Below are 26,696 nucleotides of genomic sequence, written 5' to 3' on the forward strand. Positions count from 1 at the left end.
AGTTGAGTCATTCTGTTCAACAATCCTAAGGGGTTTTATAGCTACATGTAATAGGTGATTAATAGAATGAGTAAACTGTCCAAAGTCACCAGCTAGTGAATGGCCCTGTTCTGGAAACCCAGATCTGTTTCTAAAATCTGTGGTCTTAATTGGTATATACTTTTGCCTTACTTGAATATGAAGTCAACTTAAAATTATTTCACAGTGCCACATGAGCAAAATTTCTTCTACACAAAAGAAGTGAGTGATGGAGTACATTACTTAACTTTCAATTTCTGCCCTCCCAGAGCATTTCCTTCTGCTCCCTTAAGTGCATTTTCTTCCTTGCACTTATCTCTCATGATAAAAAATAAGTCTAGGATCTGAGAACTACTGAGCTTGGCACGTTTGGGAGTTTTTCTCATGATTATGAAGCAAATTCTGGAAGTACATCTCCATCCATTGGGCTGAGAATTTTCCTAATGTACCATTAAGTATAATTTTTATTTTGCAAATTTTAATAGGCTTCAATGAATGTTACCAAAAAGCTATCACAGAACACCAGGACCAATCAGGACTTGCAAGAGAATTTCAGGGGGGAAAATAACATTGCCTAAATTGAAATGTGGCCAGATGGCCAGCAGTTGCCTTGATACCTGCTTTAATAACATCAGTATTCATCTGTAGATGAATTGCAGGGCCCACACATCTTTCATCAACAGTCCTTGGAGTTGAAACTCAAAAACTATGCTGATATCAGTACACTTTGCTGCAGATTACATTCCATCAGCTCCAAGTGTAGGAAAAATAGCAACATTTAATAAAGGTAGGTAGTCAGTCTTGCCAGTCCAGGGCACTAATGCATACTCCACACATACAGGAGCATTAAATGCTAAACTATAAGACACCATAGAAAGATGTATGTGCTGAGAAGTGGAATGAATTCAACTCATGGCATGGGTAGATGTAGCTGCATTTGAGAAGGCTTCATCATGACTGGAAAAGTATGAATACTGTAAAGTATGCTAGAAAAAAATGTTTCGTAGAATCTGATCAAGTATGTAGACCAAGTTCTGATTTACAAGAGACAAAGACCCTGGCCTGAACTCTTCAAAATGCCAGTGTAACAAGGAAAAAAAAAAAAAAAAAAGAATGAGGGAACTATTCTACATTAAGGCTAAAGAGTTACAATATCCAAGTACAATATAGGAACCTTGACTGGATCCTAATTCTTTTTTTGCCAGGGGAGTGGAAGAAAAGATATTCTTGGGTCAAATGGGAAAATTTACATAATAGATTTTAAATAGTACAGAATTATTAATTTTTTTAGTTGTGATAATGATACTGTGTTTTGCAGGAGAACTTTATAATTCTTGGGAAATACATGCTGGAAATTTTAGGGCATCTACTTAACATTAGGTGTCTGCAATCTATTCCCAAATGGTTCAATGACAATGAAAATGTGTGTGAGAAGGGATGAAATAAATATGACAAAATGTTAACAACTGTTGGATCTAGGTGAAGGGTATATGAATGTTTATTGTATTTTTTCAACTTTTTAAATATTTATTTTAATAAAAAATTGGGGGAGTAGCTCGTGTTGGCAAGTCTTCAGAGGGGAAGCCGAAGAAAGGTTAAGTAGTAGGGACTATGCTGAATTTCGGATAAACTGAAGTTCTAAAAAACTTTGCTGGCAATATCTTGGGCATCCAGGAGACATCTCAAAATTCAATCTTTCAGTAAACACTTACCAAAATACCACGTGCAGGGTAAAATGACAGGAAGATGAACCTGATACAAACCATTCTATTTAGGCATAAACATAGTAGTGAAACTAAGGACATAAGCAACTCATATATAAAATAGAGGTCATATAAGAGGTACTAAAAGTGCTAAGTAAGCTCAGAGAAAATTACTTCCTGCTGGGGAGAATCTGGAAACACCTCCAACGATAACCAGGACATGCATACAGAATCACAAAATGTAGGTGCTTCAGAGAGTAACATAGGAAGAAACGAGTAGTTCATTTTGGCTGGGATATGAGTACTAAGGAAGTAGAAATTAAGAAGGTAGGTTTGCACCCTTGTTGTTGACTGGCTGGGTAAAACCGATTTTCAATTTACCTGAAAGTTCTCCTGGTCTTTTTCCTTTGCAGTTTTAGGCATCCAACCCGGTATCACCAAAATGACTGACAATTTTTTACTCAAGTCTAGAGAAGGAACTACATGAGATATTGAGTGACAACTCTTGTAAAGCATTACATATACAAATACTGTAGTTATATATTCACAAGCATTAAATTCTTTAATAAACCGCAGACATGCAGAATTCGGATGTAAACCTTCATCCAGAACTGCAATCAGTGCTTACAGATCCTCACGAGAGGAGGAAAAAAAGGGAGAAAATTCAAAATATGAAGGAGGCGGGCATATAAGACTTAGAGAAGTGTTGCTGCCATGATAGGGACCTCCTTTTCCTTTTTAGCTAGGAATGGAAAATGATTTCTTCAAGCTCCCTAATTCTTCGTCCTCCAAAGGTCAGGAGGTGAAAGTACTTAATAGGAATTTGCGGAGGCGTGGTCAGGAGCTTGGAGCGGGAGTGAAGGGCTCCGCCCTGAGGCCCGCGCCCTGGCCCCTCCGGAGAGGGCTGGCTGCAGCTGGGCGAGGGGGCCGGTGGGGCGGCCTCGCCCCACAGAGAGGCGGAGGAGGGCGGGCCGCCGCCGGGCCAGCCCGGAAAGAAAAGCTGCTTCCAGCGGAAGCAACTCAAGGCCCCGCTCGCCTCCGCGGCGCTCCGTCTCCCAGGGGCCGTCGGGCCCAGGCCTGCATCTCAGGGGGGGAGGCCCAGGGACACCCACATCGCTTCGCGACTCCAGTCGAAATGGGCACTCTCGGAGCCCCGGGGGCGCACGCGATTCCCACTCTTCCGCCTTGACCCCATTCAGGAGTGCCAAACGCAACTTCCGGGCAGGACAGGGATTTTCGGAGCCCTAAACTCTGGTCCACATAGGTAAGTGACCAGACGTCCCGCAAACCAAGGGCCAGGACACCTGCTCCCTCCTCGCCCCCATCCCAGGCAGCTAGTCCGGAATATTAATTAACTTGCCTAACATGGGATGTCTGGTCACCTTTGGTCCCATTTTGGGTCTACTTACAGATGCTTCTCTTCCCAGACCGCTTAGCTGTTGCCAGGGCAACGGAGGGGACGAAGGGAAAACTACATCACACAGGAGACGGGAGGTCCGTAAACTCCCGTTGCCATTATCAGTTATGGCTGCTTTGGCTTCAACGGTACCTTCCTATTGGGTGTTGTCTCTACCCCGCTGGAGGCTTACTCGGTGACCCGGCGAGCTCGCGGCGGCGCCCAGCGGGCGGGAGAGGGCGTGGAGGAGCCGAGGAGAGGGAAAGGGCGGGGCGAGGAAAGCCGAAGCCGATGGCTGCTTCTGATTGGGTAGCGTCGCTGGCGCTAGTGCCTCGTTCTGATTGGGCAGCGTCGGTTTCCCTAGCCCCGCCTGACTTTCTTCCCCAGCCCGTGAGCGGCCGGCGCCGGAGGGGCGGGGCGGGGTGGTAGGAGCGAAAGTGTGGCGGGGCGGGCGGGGCGGGGCGAGTGGGGGAGGGGCGGGGCGGGGCGTGTGGGGGAGGGGCGGGCGGGGGGCGGCGGTTGGGCAGCGTCTCTTCTTAGGAGGAGGAGGAGGAGGAGGAGGAAGGAGGGCGAGCGAGGAGGATGGCGGAGTCGGGGCTCCTGACGGTAACCTGGGGCCGCTGAGGCGGGAGGGTGTCCGTAGGTCGGGTCTTCCTGCCTCCCTTCCTGCCCGTCGGGCTGTCGGGCTGTCGGTAGGGGGAGGCCCCGCGCGCCCTGACTGGCGCGAGCCGGCGGGGCCGGGGCGAGGCCCCAGGGGCCGGGGCCCTGGGAGGCGCCGCCGCCGCCGCCGCCGCCGCCGCGGCTCTCCTGGGTGCTGTCGCTGGGAGGGCTGGGCCCTTGGACCGGGCTCTCCGTGCAGGGACCGCGGCCGGGCGCCTAGAGCGAGCCGGCCGGCTCTGACAGCGACCGGGGCCAGGCCTGCGGTGGCGGCGGGCGGGCGGGCGGCCGGGACAGCGCCCGGCGAGGGCGAGGGCGAGGGCGAGCCGGCGCGAGGGCGCGGGCCGGGGGCGCCCGGAGAGCGGTCCTGCTCCCCTCGGCTCCCGGAGCCGCCGGGTCGGGGCTGTAGGGAGACCGTGGGCGTCCGGGAGGGCGTGTAATGCTTGCCGGGGTCCCTGGCGCGGCGGTAGAGGGACGGGGTGGGGGGTCCTTCCTGGCCGCCTCCCCAGAGCCCACCGCGCTCTCTTCGCCTCCTCTCCCTCCGGTGGAGAGCGGCGGGTAGGTTTTGGGTGTGTTGCCAGGTGAAGCGAGTTGTAGGCATTTCAGACTGCTCTGTCGGACATGCCTGATGGCAAGCAACCTCTTGCACCGCAGCTTTTAGAGATAGAGGAAAAGTACTCCCCCCCATCCCCCAACTCAACACTGGAGGTTTCAGGACAAAACGACACCCCCCCCCCCAGCCCCTCAGTATCCATTGTTTTGTATCATCCTCTTCCCCCGCCCCACGTTTAGGTAGAAGAATAAAAAGACTCCAAACCATTAATTGACACCACCACCCCCCTCCCCGCCATCAGCAGCGGGTTTGTGTTATTGTGTTAGTGTGGATTTACAAACAGGTGGAATGAATACGGATTCGGGAGCTGGAGAGATTTTTAAGCTTCCAGCCCCTTACAATCGCTGATTGGATTTTGTCGTCTGTTGCTTTGTATCTTAATGGGGGTGATGAGAATAAAAGAGGAAGCAATGTTTTGCAACCTACCCAAAGAAATGTTTTCTAAGTCTCTGGGGATGCTGAAGCAAAAGTGGGTTGCAGATGTGGACTGTATAGTATTTGCCTTCATCATAACTACCAGCAGCCTATAAGCTTATTTACACTTGTGCAATTTTGTACATTTCTTAAATGTCAGCAGTTTCTAGTATCTACTCAGAGGGATTATTGTATCTAAAACTTATTTTTGTTATGTTTTTCAGAGTCCCAGGGTACACTTGTGTAACCAAGTATTTTTGTATCTAAATGAAACATCAATACTGAAATATTGTCTTTATTTTAAAGACCTCAGTTTATTAGTGTACTAATATATATATACTTCCATGCCATAATCCTCATAACTGCTACGTTGTATTTGAAGAAATGTAGCTATTGGGTACAGTTTGTAACATTCACAAAGCTTACATTTATAGTTTGAATTTATCGTGTTAAGGTTTTTCTATGTGACAAGTGACAAGAATTTTGAGGAATGAAGTATGTAAATGACCATTCCTACCTATGGAACTTAGATTGAATATAAGCCTTTTAAATACTTGTTTGGACATAAGGTACACTGTACTTTTAATTCATTATGATTATACATTTGAAAAATAGACCATAGACAAATAAATAAAGGCTTTGTCTAAGGTTGTAACTTTCAAATGGCTTACATGTAATATAAAGCTACCATGTAAAACTACAATAATCATTTTTTCAAATTTTATTGAGAAGTAATTGACATACATCACTGTATAGGTTTAAAGAATATAGCATGCTGGTTTGGTTTATATATATTGTGAGATGATTACCATAACAGGTTTGGGTAACATCCATCTCATATAGATATAACAAAAAGAAAAGAAAGAAAACAAGGAAATATTTCTCCTTGTGATGAGAACTCTTAGGGTTTGCTCTCAACTTTCCTGTATATCATTCGGCGGTGTTAGCTATAATCAGCATGTTGTACATTACATCCCTAGCACTTATTGTGTAACTGGAGATTTGTACCTTTTGACTACCTTCCTCCTGTTCCCCTCCCCCCATCCTCCTCTGGTAACCACAAGTCTGATCTCTTTTTTGTTTTTGTTAGTATGTTTTGTGTTGTTTTTTTAGATTCCATATCTAAGTGAGATCATACAGTATTTGTCTTTCTCTGACTTGTTTGCCTTCAAGGTCAATTCATGTTGTCCCAAATGGTAGGAATTCCTTGTAAAACTATATTCTTGAAATGCCAGTTTTGAGGTATGGACCTTGCCTGTATCTAAGGTTCCTTCCTTTCCCCCCAAGATGTTTGTTCAGTTTTTGAAGAAACAACTATATTTATGTCAGGTTGGCATTTGTTTTCTGATCTCATTGTTAATATAGTTTTCAAGTGTTTAAAATTTTCTCTTATTTTTTATAAATTGTTTTGCATTAAAGAGGGATATTAAGAGCTACATTAATAGCTTGTAGCTGGGTAATTTTTTAGTTTTTAAACTACCATATTCAGAAATTTTATCAAAGCTGTGTTTTGATAATTGTAGCAAGTAAGATTTATATTAATAACTTGTGAACTACAACCCAGTCAGAAATTTGAAACATTTCACTTTTCAAAAGAAAGCAAAATTATGAATTCTTTTGTTAGACTTGCTGGAATTATGCTTTTTAAACAATACTATTTCTTCAGTGTCTTGGGTCAGGGCTTGTTCCACGTTCAGAGAGCCAGAAACTGGAATTCTCTGTGAAATACTCCCAAAGATGGTTTCTGAATAGCTGCTGGTATATTATTTTGCCTTGGCTTACCTGTGTGAATTATGGGGGAAGGGTGGATAATATTGGAATTCTTTGTTATTTGGGCAGTTAATTATGGTCATATTTGTTTTGAAGATATGCTAAGTTATCAATATCTGTAATGTAATTTAATATTTCTGTAGGACTTGTTCTTTAAACAGTTTAAATTTTTAGATTTTTTTCTAGTAAAAAGATATTTAAAATCTGTAAAAATCTGTTGTGGATATGAGGATTGATATATTTTGGAGGTTGAAGATTAAATAAAAGAATATATATAATTCAATTTACTGTATCATTCGTGTATGAAAAAGCATAAAATCAATACTTACAACAACAAAACAAAGCCAAGACCAACACACACGCCCCTCCAAAACAATAAAAAACAACCAAACAAGTTGACCCCCAAGGCCTTTAGTGAGTCTGAGGTTTTTATAGCTTGGCCTTGGTGGAAATATTCTTGAACTAGTTTACATTATAAAATATCAATTAGGAGAGGAAATTTAGATATAAAATAAGCACTTGGATATTTCCTAGTAGGAAATTGGTAAATATTTTGTGAGTAGATGAATTAGATAGAAATTGGCTATAATTTAGCAGCAGAGTGATACATTAAGTATTTTTATGTGATACTTGAGTATTACAGGCATGAAATTGTTATTTTTTGTTTATTGTTAGGCTTACGTTTTGTGCATTATATTATGCATGGGCATGTTATAATTTAAGGCTAAATCTTTCATATATATGTATATGTGTATGTATATTGTTATCCCTGTCTTCTGAATTTTGTTTACTTGTTACACTGCATCAAATTTATGCCCTATAGATCTTTCTGAAACTATTTTCTCTGTTAATATAGTAGTTAAAATTTTGTGTTTTTCTACCTCTCTCTCTACACTTATAAAATCTGAAAAAATGTGTAAGTTACAAGGTGACCTCTGGTGTGCTTGAACTTGATATAGAGTGTTCTGCAATATAATTGTCATCAGTGTAAGAAATATTTATAGAACAAAATTTGAAAGTTAATGAGAAGAACATGCATAAGTCTGAGAAATTGGTTTATGTTCTAAAATATGTAGTTGAATTATTTTAGGGTAAACTAATGTTTATTATACCTTTGTTGGGTATTTTCCCCTGGTTTGCAACTTTTTAGTAAATCAAAATTTCTTACACGTGAAAAGCATATTCTAATTACAAAGGGCTCTTCAGCTTTTCAGATGTTGGCAACATATGTGCTTTTTGAGAAAATAAGAAGTTCCCATTATCAAGATTTAAAAGAACTAATTAGATTTCACACTATATATCTCATTGCAATTTCTCTATAAAGATCAGCACTGGTTGCAAAAAGTAGTGAATGCTGTTAAAAGGCAAAGGTTCTTTTGTCAGAAAGAATGAACATATTGCTTGAAGCTAAAACATTGCAAGAGACCTTTAAAAGGTATAATTGGTCCCTACATGAAATGAACCTGAAAATCTTTTATGAAGTATTTGGCATGTCTATCTTCTAATATTTATAGCACTGTGAACAATCACAATTTAAGCACTTTATTTGTCCTCAAATACTATTTATAAATTCTACAATTTTAATTTAGTAATTTTATAGTTGACAAAGATAGATCTTTTTTCTTTTAGTTTTTCTAATGTCTTGGAGGTAAAGTGGAAATGGGTTGTTCTGACCTTGATAATGTCTTAGAATTTGGAGTGAATTTCATTTATTAAATTTGAGCTTTCTCAGTTTTGTGTTATACAGTACTCCTTCCTGCTTTTAAGACTTTCACAGTTTTGCATATAGTCTTTATGTTAACTTTCAAATTTTGTTCTATAAATATTTCTTACTAACTACAGTTTCATATTCACTAATGTCATAGACCTTCTGAGTGCCATGCATGGTTCACACTCTGAGGATGCAGAAATAAATATACTATGTTTCCTACGCTCAGCAAGTTCAGTTTGTTGCCTGAGCTGGACAGATCAGTAGTTGGTTGTTTTAGAGTGACAAGTGCTTTGATAGCACTATACACTGAAGAGTTTAGATGAGTTAAGACTCACACTACATGTATAACCAGCATTGCTTACTGGAGGATTGGGCCTGAGCTAAGTCTTGAGGAATAAGTAGGATAAATAGAGGTTAAAAAAAGCATAGAAGTTAGAGACATTAATGTCCATTTGGAGAATTGCAGGTGAATAGCAATTTGGATTTCATGTATGACCTAATATTTTAGGTGATACAGTAGGCTTTCATGAAAGCTCACATTTTGAGAGACTTATTTCTTGTGTGCCTAATTTAATTTGGGCCTTGAACTGTAGATCTGCATTAATGTTGGGGAACTGCTCAAAATTATTACTTAAAACTTAATAAAGTGTGTATTTTATTAATATTTTAATTAAGTACAAAAGAGAAGATATTAGCCTGATAGGAAATGATTCCCAGGCTTACAACTCCGATTATGTTTCAAAATCGAAATTAAGTATCTTTTTCTCAGAATTTATGCATCATGTTAAGAGTAACAATTATGAATTTCTTTAGAGCTCATGGTAGGTTTTTATTACACATTTAAAATTTGCTGTTCTGAGAATTAAAAACAACTTCTTTGCAAACTTATTTAAAAACTAGTAGCCTGGTGCACGGATTCGTGCACATTGAAAGGAAATTAATTAGAAGAAAGCTTCATGTGGTAATTACATTACTGCAAAAAAAAATAGTATATATGGCAGTATTATAAAATTAAAATACAAAATATTTTAATATCGCTGTTTGCCCTTTCTCTGTAATAGAAGTGTCAGAGATGAAAGAAAATTAATAAAATGTATATGAAAATAATATATAAATTGATTAGTAAATAAACAATAACAACATGATATAAAAACAATGAAGACATGATATAAAAATAACAAAAACATATAAAAACCACATTGATAAAAACAATGATTGATAAATTGATTAATAAACAACAACAACATGATATAACAACAACAAAGTGCCAATAGTTGGTCTTCAGATACATTCTGGCATCGCGTGAGATTGGTGCCAGTGAGAGCTTTATATGTATTGTGCATGTGTGAGTCAATGTTTATTTTTAAATTGCTAGTGTGTGTCATATGTACTGGCCGGTCAGTCGGTCAGACAGTTGGATGGACTTGTGGTTGGTTACTTAGCCTTTTATATATATAGATGCCACTTTTTCAGGTAAGTAGATCAGACTATATGATTAGTAGTTATATCCTGGTAGAAGTCTTTTTATGGTCTTACATGATTTAGAAGTTTTCTGAACTTGAATCCTATCTAATAAAACAGTAATATGCAAATTAACCATCACTACGCTACACCCACAAGCCACGCCCACCAGCCAATCAAGAGCGATATGCAAATTAACACAACCAAGATGGCAGTTAACTTGCATATCCAGGTGCAGAGCGAAGACTGAAGACAGTGGAGAAGGAAGCCAAGCACTGCAGAAGGGAGCAAAGCTGCAGAGAAGTAAGCAAGTGGGGCAGGCGGAGAAAAGAGGGAAGCAGGCGGGGCAGGGGAGAAGGGAGTGAGCGAGGCAGCAGAGAAGGGAGGGAGCGAGGCAGAGGAGATGGGTGGGAGGGAGCGAGGCAGCGGAGACGGGTGGGAGGGAGCGAGGCAGCAGAGAAGGGAGGGAGCGAGGCAGAGGAGACGGGAGGGAGCGAGGCAGCGGAGACGGGTGGGAGGGAGCGAGGCAGCGGAGACGGGTGGGAGGGAGCGAGGCAGCGGAGACGGGTGGGAGGGAGCGAGGCAGCGGAGACGGGTGGGAGGGAGCGAGGCAGCGGAGGCGGGAGGGAGGGAGCGAGGCAGCGGAGACGGGTGGGAGGGAGCGAGGCAGCGGAGACGGGTGGGAGGGAGCGAGGCAGCGGAGATGGCTGTAGGAAGCCCTATTCTTGCAGGAGTATTCCTGCAATGGGCGGCTAGTATTAAATAATATTTCATATAGTAATACTTTTTCAAGGGCACAGTGAGGCCTTCTTTGCCATCCCAAACTCCATTTCCCACAAAGTGCAATACTGCCATAGTTTCCCATTTTAAAACATTCTCATATTGCTTTTCTTTTGGTTTTGATACTTTCATTTTCATTACAGAAATTTGAGAAATTTCTTTTTAAAATTCTCACATTTTACAGTTTCCTTATAAATGTTATAACATCTCATTTATCTCAAGGTTATTTAATAGGAAACTAAAACTTTCTGATATCTCCTTGAATAAAACCAAATGGTAATGTTCACCTGGCTAACCTAATCACTCTTCAGCCTTCAGTATTTCATCCTGGGGGAGGCCTTCTTTGATCCCTAGTTAGATATTTCTGTTAAAGGTCCCTTAGCACCTGCACTTTTTTTTATTCCACTCATCGTTTTTGTAATGATGTGTTTAATGTCTGTCTTTTTGCTATTCTGAAAGCTTTGTGATGAGCAGAGCCCTCCAGACAAACAGGCCACTAAAAAGGATAAAGAAGTGTCATTGCTCTTAAACACATTTCCTGCTTTTAGAATCCCCCAGTACTCAATTCAGGGCTTTTTTGCTCTCTCATAATATACAATTTTTAGAAGTTTGGTAACAATGTAAAAAGACCTGGGGTACTCCTAAAGCCCAAATGAGAGTTGAAAATAAGAATAGAGGGAAAACAGTTAAAAGGAAATACAAAACTTAAAAAAAAAAATTATCAGTTTAAGGCACCTTAATGTTGTGATAAACACACTTAGACTCTTTCAAGACACTATTTTATATGTAGCTATGTTTTGTATTTCAGAAAGGTTTCCATCTAAAATGATATAATTAAAAAAACATTGAATCTTCACAGGAGGAGGTGGTTTTTAAAAATTGATTTTAGAGAGAGAGAGGAAAAAAACACATTGATGTGAAAGAGAAACATCTGCCTCCCCAGGGATCGAACCTACAACTCAGGCATGTTCTAGGAACAAAATCCAAGGTGCTCCAACCAACTGAGCCTTACTGGCCAGGGGCCAAGGCTACAATTAAAATTTTTTAATGTGTTACACTTTCGTTATTGGAAAGATGTGCTTAATGAGGTGAAGTACAGTAGGCACCATAAGTATTTGACTAAAATTAAGTAGAAGCAAATAATCTGATGATACAGAATCAATGCAGTATAATATTCTGACCTTAAAATTTGCAGAAGTAGCTTTTATACCAAACATGTGCTCTTTGTTTATTTAGCTGTGAAATACGTAAAATTGAGTAACAACATGTTTTTTTATCAGTTTTGAATGAAAACATACCTGTTGCAATGATATGACAAAATGATATATTTCTGCAACCTCTATTCTGTTAAAGAGAGTAAGCTTAATCTCTTGGCATTTCCTAGTAACCTGGACTGGAAAAATTAGATTGGAGGTCATATAATAGAAGTATATGCAGGATAACAGATTGGTGACCTGAAATAGGTTATATTTAGTTGTGTTTTATATATCTTATAGTATAAAATTTCACTTTAGTTCTGGTTCAGATAAATTGCATTTTATCTTAATATTGTAATCTATTCTATAACTAAGGATAAGTACGTAGACGATCTAATTATTTATTTTGTTGCTAAAATAAATATTGGTTTACCATGTGTTGATTACAGTTTTAAACTTATAGAAATAGGATACTTATATACTAGGCAGCTTAAAATAGTAAGGTTTTATGATTTAATCTTGAAGACATTTATTTCTGTACTTTGGAAGTAGTGATTTGGAATTTTTAATACTAGAAATATGTCCTAGTTTCAGAACACCCACTAAGCAACTGTGGGAACTCAGCATGCTAAATGGCTTGTAGTGCTGCAGTATTTTTTAATTTTCCCCACCTCCTGTTATATAATAGCTTATTGTAGGACACACTGAAGATGAGTATTTGGGCCAAGAACAAAATTTATTGAAGCCCCCAAATATGTGAGACTGTGTCAGGCTTTGTGTTGGGCTCTGAGGACCTAAAGATGATCCTATATAATAAAAGGCTAATATGCAAACCGACCAAACAGCGGAACGACCGGTCGCTATGATGTGCACTGACCACCAGGGGCAGACGCTCAACGCAGGAGCTACCCCCTGGTGGTCAATGCTCTCCCACAGGAGGAGAGCTGCTCAGCCAAAAACCCTGAGCCTGGCTCACGGCTGGAGAGCGCAGTGGCAGTGGCGGGAGCCTCTCCTGCCTCTGCCGAAGCGCTTAAGGATGTCTGACTGCCGGCTTAGGAGTGAGCCAGCAGTCGGACACATCCCCTGAAGGCTCCCAGATTGCGAGAGGGCGCAGACCAGGCTAGGCCCCCCCTCTCCAAGTGCACGAATTTCGTGCACCGGGCCTCTAGTCAAATATAATGATGGCCAGTAAGTGAATGCTATAAATTAGGTGGTAATATTTTAGGTTACAAATAAGGCATAAAAAGCATTGTTTTGGGACTTAAGAGAAATAAATTGAATCACTGTTTTTGAAACAAATTTTTAAATGCTATTAAAATTTAAAAAATAACTCTCAATAACAACATTTCCATGATGATTGTATACATGAGTTAAAATTTTCAATGGAAATTATTTTAAACTTCCAGAATGTTGAGCAACATTATGCCAGTCTATGAAAACCAGCTACTGAAACTGTTTGAAAACTAATTATAAAGAGTGAAATCTACTGCCCGGTTGGAGTGGCTTAGTTGGTTGAGCATCATCCCCTGCACCAAAAGGTTGCAGGTTCGATTTCTGGTCAGGGCACATGCCCGGGTTGTGGGTTTGTTCCCTGGCCAGGGGCAACCAATCCATGTTTCTCTCTCTCGCCCTCCTCCTACCCTTCCTCTTTCTAACTTTGTTCTCAGGTGAGGATTAAAATAAAATAATGAAATCTGCTAGTTTACATGCATTGTTCGAGAAACTATGTTTGTAAAGGCATTTGATAAAACAAACTTCTGTCAGCTTATTTTGTTAATGGAAAAAGGGACTGAGTTGATCCACACTAATTGTAATACCTACAAATGGATATTACAGTTAAATGTTTCAGTTTAAGGATTTTCACCATAGGAAAAAGGAAGGACTTAAGCTTTGAAAGTCAGCTATATAATTCTTGTAGAGTTAGCTTTGAGAGTAATGCCTTAACTCAAGACTAATTATTCACATACAAAAATATAAAACTTATGGCCTTTTCTCAACTGGAACTCAATTATACCTGATAGTTTCATATATATATGGGTATACTAGTATATATGTAATAGTTGATATAATAATAAGGGTCCTGTGGTAAGATCTTGGAAGATTTTTGTTTCATCAAAGAAAGTTGAAATTAAATTTCATATAATTTAAGTTTTGCTATATTATACTCAAATTCTTTGAAAATTGATGATCCACAATAGTAGGTTCATGTCCTAAAACTAAAAACAACTTGTTAATTAGCCCATCTCTTTCCTGACTATACTATTATCCAGTTTTTATAAACTAACAATTTGATAATATTTGAATTGCTTCTGAGCGGAATTAAAATTAAGTATTGCCAAATAATGTTTTTTTCTTTCTGGCATGGTTTAAGTAATTAATATATTACTTGCTACCTGCAAATTACTATGATTTATATCTTTGTGATGTAAGAATTTGTTTTTACATCAAAGCTTCTATAAACTATGTGGGAATCATATTTTGAGATTATAGTAATAAGATAGTAGATAGTACATACCAGCTGGGAACTGATTGGATTTAATGTGTTAAATTACAAAAATAATAAAATGTCCTTTTATGTATATTCAAAAATATAAGCAAGGCCTGCCTTTCTTTATTTTGAGTAGTTTTTGAAGGGAGAAATACTTTATTGATCTTAGTTAAATTGGGCCTGGCTGCTTAATGTATTTCTTTTGACCTTATGTGAGAAAGATTTTTTGCTTTGGGATATTTAAAGAAATTAATACAGAGCTAAATGAGAGATATTTTTAAAGCCCCAAATGTATTATGTAAATCCTGTTTTAACAACTGTCAAGGATAAGTAGGTAAATAAAATAATTACTTGAGCATATGGTCTTCATCAAAATAGTTTCAAGATGTGAAAAAGACTGTTTTATAGTAATGGGAACTTATTAAATACTGATTCTTAAATGTAAAATACCTACCTTGAGACCACACACTCCTTTAATCTTGTTACATACAGTACATTTATTTTTGTTTATATTTTTCTGACAGTTTCTGATAAATAGTTTATAAAGTAAGTAATGGAAAGGATTTATAATCAGATAAGACCTAGTAAAGGAATGTGAGGTTTATACTAACAAAAATGAAACAGTTAAATGTAATCTACTTAATTTTTAGCATAAAAGTACTGAAAATCATTTGTTTTTTTAAAATTGAAAATACTTTATTGAGCATTACAGTCATCTTAATGTTAATAACCTAAGATACCAATTACATTTTATCTCTTTTGCTTTACACTGATAATTAAGTAACCAACTTAACTGGTTTATTACTAGTTTGCCCCTGATAAATGAAGAGTAAAGTATATTTTGGGAATACTTAGGGTCGTGTTTGACATGTTTTGAATTCCTTGGCAAGAAAGGCAATTTAAGCAATATTCAGAGGTAAATCTTTTGGGGGAGTGTTTGTGTGGCATAAGTTTTTCAGACAATGTTTGGTCAAGGATATTTGATGTTTACTATCATATCTTAAGTTATATTGAGACATTTAAATCCCCCCTACACAACCTCTACCTTTTATTTTGATACTTTGTTGGAGAATCTTGCAATTTATAGATAGGTTAGTTGAAGTGTTGTACAAGCAAGCTGTAATCTCATTATGGCTTATGTTGTGGGTTGGGTAAACAAGAATTTTCAGTTCTTTGCTCAAAACTTTTGTTTGCCCAAACTCAAAATTATGTAAGTTTTATTTTTTCTCATAAGAAGGAACACAGATTTCCTGAAAAACTCTCATGTATATGCTATTGTATAAAATAAATTAACCATGTCTTCTCCATGTCCATTCAAACTATTTCATCTTGCCTCCTCGCAAAGGGAAAAATAAGTTGAATGAATCTGAAGGTGCTATGAGTTGTTCACAGACAGCTATTTATTTAGCCTTCATGAAAACTACTCTTACCTCAGGTTCACTCATACTGCTTAAGAATGTGGTTTTTGTTTTTCTTTTTAATTTCTCTATGATCAATAATGTTCCCTGAGCACGTTATTTTGGGGTGCTTTCTTAATCTTAGGTCTTCCAGTTTTGAGGATTCCTTTTTTAACTCCTGAACAACAAAAATATATAGCTTTATGTGCTTTGGAGGGAAGACGGTTTATTTTGTTCCTTTAAGCTACTTAATAAGGAGTGTTTCAGATCTTATAAAAAAGGAAAGTATAAATGAAGTCTTGCCATTTTTAGGTATTCATATAAAAATCAGAGTGATTTCTAGTTAATTTTAAGTGGAATATAGGGAAACTATGCATGAAGCAACGTGTGTGTGTGTGTGTGTGTGTGTGTGTGTGTGTGTGTGTGTTAATCCTCACTCAAGGATAGGTTTCCAATGATTTTTAGAGAGAGTGGAAGGGAGGGGAAGAGAGAGAAACAACCAATTGGTTGCCTCCTGCACACGTGCTTCCTGACCAGGGCCGGGGATCGAGCCCTTGACCTGAATTGAACCTGGACCCTTCAGTCTGAGGCCAATGCTCTATCCACTGAGCCAAACCAGCTAGGATGAGAAAACATTTTTATCTGTTTATTGTTCAATTATCTTCATTCAGTAAGTGTTATTGAGTACTCACTGTGTGCTTAATAAAAGTTCATGGTATCTTTTTATTTGTAGAGCACTTTATAGAATAAAAATTGTTTCTTTATGTAAGGAGCCTGTCATCTATCTAGTAGGGCAGATAAAACCAAGTTAACATATATTTATAATTCTTTTAATAAATATAACTGCTATTATGTGTTAGGCATTATTTCTAAGTACTAGAATACAACTGTGAAAAAGAAGGGTCCCTATTTTCCATTACTTTAAATGAGGGAGTCAGACAACTTAACCTAGTAAGTATAATCCAGTGTGATGCATGTTCTGATAAGGGGTAGTTTTAAGTGGAGGAAGGGGTATTCAGAAATGTTTCTGAGTAATCAAGAAAGGCTTCCCAGACCTCTGAGCTGAGATCTGAAGAATGCAAGAATTCAATCAGTGAAGAATTGTAAACCTAATGTTTCTGGCAGAAGAGAATAGCTTGTATAAAGTCCGGGGGCAGAGATAGCAGGACCTGCTGTGACTAAAGTGCAAAGTGGGAAATACCAGAGTTGTGGCAGGAGAAGTAAGCAGGGGCCAGATCTTGAAAGACTTGGTAATTACTGCTAAGAAATTTGGATTTTATCCTGAGGGCTGTGTTTATGGAGGCCACCCACTCTTCCCTCAAGTGTTTTAAATTGTATAGTAACCCGATTAGATGTGAGTATTTGAATGATCACTCTAATTGCAGTGTAGTGATTAGGTTAGAAACAGGATGGGGGAGTGGTTGTGGTAAGACCAGTTACAAAGCTATTGGAAGAAATTTGGTATTGCCTAGAGCAGGGTAGTGGCAGTGAGAATGAAGAGAAGTTGAAGTCAGGAGAAATTTGGGGAAAAGAGTGGATAGGATTTGGTGATGGTTAGGATGTCAGAACTGAAGGAGAGGTAGGAGTGAGGATGACTCCAGGAATCTTGACCTCCCCTCCAACCCTTTTTAGTCGCTTTCTCCTTAGCTGTTGTCTTTTTAAATTAATTAATTGACTGATTTAAGAAAATTTAGAGGAAGGGGGTAGAGAAAGAAAGAAAAACATCGACTTCTTATTCACTTATTTATGCATTCATTGGTTGATCCTTGTATGTGCCCCGACCGACCGGGGATTGAACCCTCAGCCTTGGGGTGTCTGGATAGTGCTTTAACCAACTGAGCTACCTGAACAGTGCCTACCTGTTATCTTTTTTAAGAAGCCTTTACTGATTCCCCCAGTGTCCAAGTCTGTTTTAGGGTCTTCTCTTTGTGCTGCAGCAATCTTTACCACACCGTTCTTTGCCTTATCCACTTGTTTGTAAGCTTACAGACAAGAACTGTGACTTATTATTGTATACTTAGCATCTTGAACAGTGCATGACACTTACTAGTATATATTAAATAAAATGTTGAATGAATGAAAATATAGTTTTTATACTTATATAAATTTAAATATTTATAATTGGAGAAAAACTGTTTTTTTCTGAACTGCCAGTATCCAAAAATTGGTTTATAACGTCAGTGGATCAGATCACTCCATGAACTTTTGAATATCTCTTGTAGTATAATTCAGATCTGAAGTGCTGGATATATTTAGTTCTTCATGGGCTATCATGCACTAATTTAAATGGGCTTTGATATTATGTTGACCTCTTATATTATACATTTAAATTTTCTTTATAAATGAAAATTTAATTACCTTTATCCTTTCTCAGTTTAAAAGTCAATGTAACCAAACTAGCACTGTTAGGATTTTTTCTGTTTCAAAATGAAAATAGCTTTTTTTTCCATCCTTGATTATGAAAAGAGTGAATGCTTATTATATATATTTAAAAAGTGATACAGAGATAAAGGAAAGCGAAAACCATCCTAATACATTACCATCATTTGATGGATGTTTTTCTAGACTTTTAAGATTTTATATGTATTTATGAATGCCATGATTAAGTTAGAAAAATTATCAACAGAAAGGAAATATATGACATCTATATTAATAGTCTCATTAATAGGCAAAATGTATTACTATCTTTCATACGAAGAATACTGATAACTAGTGTATAACCTATAGATTGGAAAGTCATATATTCTTCACAAAGTACACTGTTATATTAAAAGCACTGGTAATTTCTGCTGTAAAAACACAGTTTAATAATGTTTGAAATACATCTTATCCTAAACCTATTTGACCATGGAACAAAATGTTGTAGAAATAGATTTTGGGAAATTTGGAGAATGTATTACTGAACATTTTCAGGTTAGCATGTTGTTAGGTATTCCAAAACATGTGTTTGCATGACAGAATTATCTGTAGCCATGGGGAGCTAATAAGGTTTTTAATATGGATAAACTAGAGGCCCAATGCACGAAATTCGTGCATGGGTAGGGTCCCTAGGCCTGGCCAGCGATCAGGGCCGATCTGTGGGGCAACTGGTAGGGTAATCAGGGGGCCCCCTGCTGGCCTTGGCTGGCCTGTGGCCTGTGGGCTGGGGGCAGCTCCTGCATTGAGCATCTGCCCCCTGGTGGTCTGTGCGCGTCATAGTGACTCGTCGTTCCGCTGTTCGGTTGATTTGCATATTAGGCTTTTATTATCCTACCTAATAAAACAGTAATATGCAAATTGACTGCACCTTCGCTATGCCCAAGCCACGCCCACCAGCCAAAACCACGCCCACCAGCCAGTCAGGGTGAGTATGCAAATTACCCAACAAAGATGGAGGTTAATTTGCATACGCTGAGGGAGGGAGGAGTGAAGACTGAAGACAACTTAGAAGGAAGAGGGAGGAAAAGCAGAAAGCAAGGTGGCTGCCAGAGGGAAAGCCCGGGTGGGGCGGGGCGGGCGGCAGCGGCGCGCGGGTGCAGGCGCGGCGGTTGCAACGGCAGTGGCAGCGCATGCGGCCGCAGCGGCCACTTGCAGGATTCTTCCTGCAAATGGGCTACTAGTGTAGGATAGGATTGCCAGTGCTCGTCATATGTATTGGCTGGTTGGTCGCGTGTAGTTGGCACCAGTGAGAGCTTTATATGTATCGTGCATGTGCTAGTCAATCTGCGTGTCATATGTACTGGATGGTCGGACAGTCAGTCACTTTTTTATATATAAAGGTAGAGGTCCAGTGCACGGATTTGTGCACCGGTGGGGTCCCTCGGCCTGGCCTGTGGGGATCAGGCCAAAACCGGTTCCTCCACATCCCCCGAGGGGTCCCAGACTGTGAGAGGGCAATTCTCGAGTGATGCACCCAGGAATAGGGCTCCCTCCTCTCTGGTTCCAGGTGCATCACCCAAGAACTGCAGCTGCCAAGTCACTGCAGTTTGGCAGCCCTTGCGTTGAGCGTCTGCCCCCTGGTGGTCATTGCACGCCATACTTATTAGAAGGTTGGCTGGTTGCTTAGGCTTTTTAGCCTTTTATATATATATATATAGACTAGAGGCCTCGGGACCTAGCATCAAGTCCCTGCCCACCTTGGAGACAGTTGTGGACGGAGATAAGAATAGTTTCCTCCCCTAACCTTTCCTTCTAAGGAGCACTTAGATTGACCTTCATTGGAAGATGAGAATTGAACAGAGCAACACTTACTTGTTCCCATGAAGAAATCATATGACGTTCAGCAGGTGCCTTTTGGCGTTTGGTCATGACGGCATGACGGCATCATGGCCATGGGGTTTTTATAATAGAGATGGTATATAGATTACTCAGAAGGTAATTTTTAACATCCCAAATTGGTCTTTGAAACTACTTTGTGTTAAGACTCAGCAATCAGAGTTTTAGAGCTTTAGGTACCTATGAGATCATGTAGACCCCAAACTCAGTTTTTTGTGTGTTTTTTTCCAAATGAAAAAACTGAAGCTTAGAAAGATAGCATTTGCTTACTAAGGTCACACTAATTTCTCAAGGGATTTGGAACCCGGATCTACAGCTCCAGAGCTTTTGGTCTTTTTTTTTAATGCACCCTTCCCCACCCCCTCAACACTCCCGATATATTACTTTTAATCACATTCCTTTTGAGAAAGTAATAGCTAGAAGATACCTTCATTTAATATGAGAATTGAAAGTAGAGTTTGATATAAATTAAGGTGGGTCAAATTTAATGTAGATAGAACATCTCAAGTAAGTCTCTGGACATACTGGACCCACAGTCCCCCCCTTACTGGTCTGAATTATTCTCTTTCTCCTAGGTGAGAGAAAAATAGTTTTGGAATATGAATCTACTCTTAACAATATTACTACTAAGGAATAATCAGTGCTAGTCATTAAGAATCAGTACATGGACCAAGGAAGCATGAGTCAGGTTCTTTTCTGAATTGAGCCGCATCATCATTTCCCTTGTGGTCAGTTATTTATGTATATATTTTACTATTAGTGGCAAAGTGGACCTAAATGCTACAGAATCAAGTCTTGTTCTGTGAACAATTTTCCTTGGTTCATGTATCTAATCCTGATTATTTACATGATTTTTTATATCTACTAAATATATTCTGAATTAGTATAGTGGTTAAGATGGTTTTGGAGTCAGAACTCTGTCAGGCTTGTGACTGCCAATTATGCTCTGTGTGATCTTTGACAAGTCATTTGATTGTTTTTGAGCCTCAGTTTCATCTATAAATGAGGATTAATCTTCAGTATTATTGGAAGGACTTAATGGGATAACAGCTGAAAGCACTTAGCACAGTGCCTGGCATGTAGTAAGTACTCGATAAATACTATCCGCTATTATTAGTGGTGTTATTGTCAGATTCACAGCATCCTATTGGTCAAATAATTTAACTTCCATAAATCTTGGTTAACTCATTTGTTAATGGGAGTAACATCACTTGGGGTGCCTACTTCTCTGGGTCAATTGGAAGTCAATTGTAATCATGTGATAGTAACTTATAAACTCTCAACCTGAACTGAAGTGACAAGTCTTACACCACTAGGACCAGGCAGGTGAAAGAGAGTGGAAATTTCTTTTTGAGAAAGAGTTTAGAGATCGACGACGCATCTGCCTTCCTTCAGTACTGGCATACTGAGGCGCATGCAAACATATAACTGCCTTTCCGAGTCAGTCAGGCCCAGAATGCATATCTATATCATGGACTGCTCATAAGATTCCAGATGAAGAATCTGTGGCAGATTCCAAACTCTTTTAGCATTTGCTCTCAACCTCCATTTCTTAACCTTATTCCTCTCCATTTCCTCTGCCAGTCTCTCATCACTGATAGCTCCCCTGTCTTTTCAGAGAGAGGTAAGCACTTAAAAGTTTAAGGATACATTCTTTTATTTCTTCTGTGCTCTTAAACAAATGTGTAACTCTCACATTTCAAACAAATAAAAAAACCCTGATTAATCATGTTGTGAAGAAGCCACATTTTTTTTTTTTTTGAAAAAAAAATCCATTTTTCAAAAAGGATTTTCTGGATTGTATGCCCACCAGCAGACTGTGATTGTCCATTTCTCTGTATCCTCACCAGCCCTGTTCTTTTTTTATGTTTTCATTGGTAGATATAACATTGTTTCTCGTATTTTTAAATCAATATTATTCTAGTGAGTAGTGAAGATACCTTTCTAGGTCTTTCAAAACGCCAGGGGAGGGACCCAGAGTTCATTTGACCATTTACTTCAGAATGGAAACATAACTTTGGACTCCGTGATTCAACTCACCAAACATTGGTTTAGCATACTACCATAGTTTTTACCCTTAACTAGAACTTAGAAATGACTATCCTAAATTTGATGTTTCTCAATGCTTTATTTGTGTCTAATATTTATATATAAGTACCCACAAACAATATATATATATATATATATGTGTGTGTGTGTGTATGTTTTAAAACATTATATAAATAAGTTATTATTTTTAAAAAAAATATATTTTATTGATTTTTTACAGAGAGGAAGAGAGAGGGATAGAGAGTTAGAAACATCGATGAGAGAGAAACATCGATCAGCTGCCTCTTGCACACCCCCTACTGGGGATGTGCCTGCAACCAAGGTACATGCCCTTGACCGGAATCGAACCTGGGACCCTTGAGTCCGCAGGCCGACGCTCTATCCACTGAGCCAAACCGCTCTATCCACTGAGCCAAACCGGTTTCGGCAATAAGTTATTCTTTTAAAAAAAAACTTTTGTGGAATTTATTGGAGTGGCATTGGTTAGTAAAACTGTATAAGGTTCAGGTATGCAGTTCTAAAATACATTATTTGTATATTGTATTGTGTTCACCACCCCAAATCAAGCCTCCTTCCATTACTTTCTTCTACCTTCCCCTACCCCTTTCTCTCTAGTAATCACCATAGTGTTATCTGTGTTTATGAGGTTATTTTTGTTTTTGTTTAATCCCTTCACCTTTTTCACACAGTCTCCCAACCCCCTTCTCTTTTGACAGCTTTCAGTCTGTTCTCTGTGTCTATGAGTCTGTTTCTGTTTTGTAAGTTTATTTTGTTCATTAGATTCCACATATAAGTAAAATCATATGGTACTTACCTTTCTCTGACTGGCTTATTTCACTTAGCATAATACTGTCCAGGTCCATCCATGCGGTTGCAAAAGGTAAGATTTCCTTTTTTATGGCCCAGTAATATTTCAATGTATATATGTACCATGGCTTTTTTATCCACTTACCTACTGATGGGCACGTTGGCTATTGTAAATAATGCTGCAATGAATATAGGGGTGCATATGTTCTTTCGAATCAGTGTTTTGGGTTTCTTCTGATATATTCCCAGTGGAATTTTGGGATCATTTTTGAGGAAACTCCATACTGCTTTCCACAGTGGTTGCACCAGTCTGCATTCCCATCAACTGCATGACGGTTCCCTTTTCTCCACATCCTCACCCACACTTATTTGTTGATTTATTGATGATAGCCATTCTGACAGTTGTGAGGTGATATCTCATTATGGTTTTTTAAAAATTATTTTTTTATTTTAAATTTTATTGGGGTGACATTAGTCTACATGAACATATAGGTTACATGTGTGGATTGCTAATTTACAAAATCTGTATATAGGACCTTGTGCCCACCGTCCAAAGTCAAATATTCTCCTGTCACCTCATATTAGGACCCCTTTCTTCCCCCACCCCTCTCCCTCTGGCAACCGCCACAGCACTGTTTGTGTTCATAAGTTTCAGTTTTATATTCCACATATGAGTTAAATCATATAGTCCTGTTTGACTTATTTCACTTTGCATAATGTTCTCAAGGTCCATCCATGTTGTTGTAAATGACGCTATTTCATCCTTTCTTATGACCGTGTAGTACTCCATTGTGTATATGGACCACATCTTCTTTATCCAGTCCTCTATCGTAGGGCACTTTGGCTGTTTCCAACTCTTGGCCACCGTGAATAATGCTACAATGAACATAGGGGTGCATATGTCTTTGCGTATAAATGATTTCTAGTCTTTCGGGTATATACCCAAGGGTGGGATTGTTGGGTCGTATGGTAGCTCTATTTTTAATTTTTTGAGGAATCGCCAGACTGCTTTCCATAGTGGTTGTACCAGTCTACATTCCCACCAGCATTCAATGAGGGGTCCCTTTTTTCTACAACCTCTCTAACACTTGTTGCTTGTCTTGTTGATAATGGCTACTCTAACTGGTGTAAGGTGGTATCTCATTGTAGTTTTAATTTGCATTTCCCTGATTGCCAGTGAGGTTGAACATCTTTTCATTTATCTATCGGCTCTTTGTATGTCTTCTTGGGAGACGTGTATTTTCAGGTCCTCTGCCCACTTTTTGATTGGATTGTTCATTTGTTTGGTGTTGAGTTTTATGAGTTCTTTATATATTTTGGAAATTAAACCTTTGTCAGAGCTACTGTTTGCAAATATCATCTCCCATCTGGTTGGCTGCCTGTTTGTTTTGTTGTCCATTTCTTTTGCTGTGCAGAAGCTGTTCAGTTTGATATATTCCCATTCATTTATTTTTGCCTTTAGCTCCCTTGCCTTTGGGGTCAAGTCCACAAAATGTTCTCTACCACGTAGGTCCATAAATTTGGCACCTATATTTTTTTCTATGTGACTTATAGTCTGGGGTCTTATGTGTAAGTCTTTGATCCATTTTGAATTAATTTTTGTACATGGGGATAAAATGCAATCCAGTTTCATTCGTTTGCAATGATGTTGAGCATCTTTTCATGTTTCTTGGCCATCTGTATGTTCTCTTTGGAAAAGTGTCTATTCAGGTCCTTTGCCCATTTTTTAATTTAATTGTCTTTTTTGGTGTTGAGTTGTTTGAGTTCTTTATAAATTTTGGATATTAAATCCCATATCGGATGTGTCATTGACAAATATGTTCACCCACAGAACCATTCTTTATATATTATTCTGCAATTTAATATGTTTCTGTTTTTGGAGGTGGTGTTTACTCTTGTTTCTGAGATTTATCTGAGTTTCTGTAGGTGTAGTGATTTTTAACATGGTGAAGAGGGACTTTGCCATAGAGGCTCCATGTGCAAGCGTGTAGAAGTTTTCATACTGTAAATCCTAGGAATAGAATTGATGGATCTAATGGGTAGATGTGGCGTTTTCAAATTCATCAGGTTTTTACCAAATTGTTCGCCAAAATCATTTTAACAGCGATACTTTACCAGCAGAGTGTGAGTTTTTTCAGCTCCATATTCTCTAACAGTTGGTTTTATCAGACTTTTTACTTGCTAACCTGATGGCAGTAATATCTCTTTTTAAAAAAAATATATATTTTATTGATTTTTTACAGAGAGGAAGAGAGAGTTAGAAACATCGATCAGCTGCCTCTTGCACAACCCCTACCGGGGATGTGCCCGCAACCAATGTACATGCCCTTGACTGGAATCGAACCCGGGACCTTTCAGTCCGCAGGCCGACGCTCTATCCACTGAGCCAAACCAGTTTCGGCAGTAATATCTCTTAATAGTTGTCAAATTACTAGTGATATTGAGTAGTTTTGAAACAGTATTTATGGTCATTTAAGTATTATTCTGTGAATTGCCTGCCCATTTTTTAGTGCTGTATTTATATCGTGGAGGCCCTCTTCACCTTGCTTGTATTCTTAACTCCCCATGCATGCACCTATCCCTTAACCACTCAGCTCTTCATGTGGACATCTTCCTTACTTACCCCTTTTACACTCCAGTGTCACACACTGGTCCATCACTACCTGTGTACAGTTTTTTCACTCCATTCAGTCTCTGATTCTCCATGCTGAGCCATCCCCCTGTCAGGACACACATGCCCACCTCCCTTGGCCTCTGACACCTCTTGTGGATTGCCAACATACGTTGATGTTCACTTTGTCTTGTTTGGGTTCTGATATCCCCCAAATTGAACTGCCCCCTTGTGGGATTGTCTTTCTCCTCTCACCTGGGCTCTGAAATCCAAGATGGGGGTAGGCTTTCAGTACTCTACCCTCTTTAGTCTTCTGCTGACATTCTGCTATGGGACTTTTTGATTTTTCACTTTCTACCATCACTGGGGTGGATGCCCACCTTGCTCTGCAAAACTCAGTTGCTTTAGTTCTGACTTGACCAGGATGGGGAATGGGTGTGTTTGACACTCAAAAATGTTATTACAGTTTTATTAAAGAAATAAGAAAAATACAGATACAACAGAAACAAATGATTATATATGAAGGACAAATATTATATTGCTATTGTGAAAGTTTAACAAGAATTTGAGGTGTGAAAAGATTTACCTAGGAACTAGAAATAAAACCAATAATTTAAAAAAACTTACATAGTAATAGACATTCATGAGAGTCTCCTGGGAGGTACCTCCTGAGAGCAATGTAGGAAAGACTTTCTGGAAAAAGTGACCTCTAGAAGTCTTAAAAGATGTTTATGGGTTCATCTGGAAAGGTGGTACCTGGGAAAGGAAGAGGTATAAGGGATATATTGGGGAAAGTATACAGGCAAAGGAGGAAACAACAAGAATATAGGGATGGAGGGAGGAGACAGTACCATATGTTCAGGGAACAGAGAACTCTGATGAGGGTAGTGTATAAATACTGTCGCCAGGGGGACTAGGGAGTGGAGGTGGAGAGGAGGAAAGGATCATCCTAGCAGAGGAAGCAAGCTGAATAAAGGTAATGCAGAAAAAGCACTTTAAGCAAACTGTGTCAAGAGTACTTAAGATAGGAATGGAGATTATATTGGTACAAATGGCAAAACTGAAAAAGATAGATTGGAGCCTGACTGGAAAAACCATGTATACACACACACACACACACACACACACACACACACGTGTAAGTATGTGTGTACTTTTAGTATGGGAGTGATTTCAAACCACTGTTTTCTTAAAAGTGTTATATAGTATATTCTACTTATCTGAAGACTTAATAATATATTATCAATTAGTTGTCATATGTGAGTGTTTTGGCTGTCTAAACTGTAGCCTTGTTTGTATAAGGTAGAGCTCACATCCTCTATATAGAAAATTTTAGCATAATCCTGTGCACTTAGACCAGTGATTTTCAAC

General features: G+C 39.1%; 2 protein-coding genes across 9 annotated transcripts in view; one reads left to right on the plus strand and one right to left on the minus strand.

Annotated features, from left to right (window-relative positions):
* The window catches only part of BBIP1 (BBSome interacting protein 1), a 139,310-nt gene that overhangs the window by 11,209 nt on the left and 101,405 nt on the right, over window positions 1-26,696 (minus strand). Inside the window, exons 1-2 of one of the 8 annotated variants that reach the window (XM_054728641.1) lie at window positions 3,729-3,800; window positions 2,103-2,200 (exon numbers count right to left, since the gene is read on the minus strand). The gene's annotated coding sequence lies outside the window, so the exon portion shown is untranslated. The other 7 variants (XM_028149421.2, XM_028149420.2, XM_028149422.2 and 4 more) reach the window with 7 other exon arrangements.
* SHOC2 (SHOC2 leucine rich repeat scaffold protein) overlaps window positions 3,666-26,696 on the plus strand; it is a 56,030-nt gene continuing 32,999 nt past the window's right edge. Inside the window, exon 1 of the mRNA XM_054728633.1 lies at window positions 3,666-3,723. The gene's annotated coding sequence lies outside the window, so the exon portion shown is untranslated. The remainder of the gene's footprint in view (window positions 3,724-26,696) is intronic.

Source organism: Eptesicus fuscus, chromosome 17 (genome assembly GCF_027574615.1).
Source record: "Eptesicus fuscus isolate TK198812 chromosome 17, DD_ASM_mEF_20220401, whole genome shotgun sequence".
Lineage (NCBI taxonomy): Eukaryota > Metazoa > Chordata > Mammalia > Chiroptera > Vespertilionidae > Eptesicus > Eptesicus fuscus.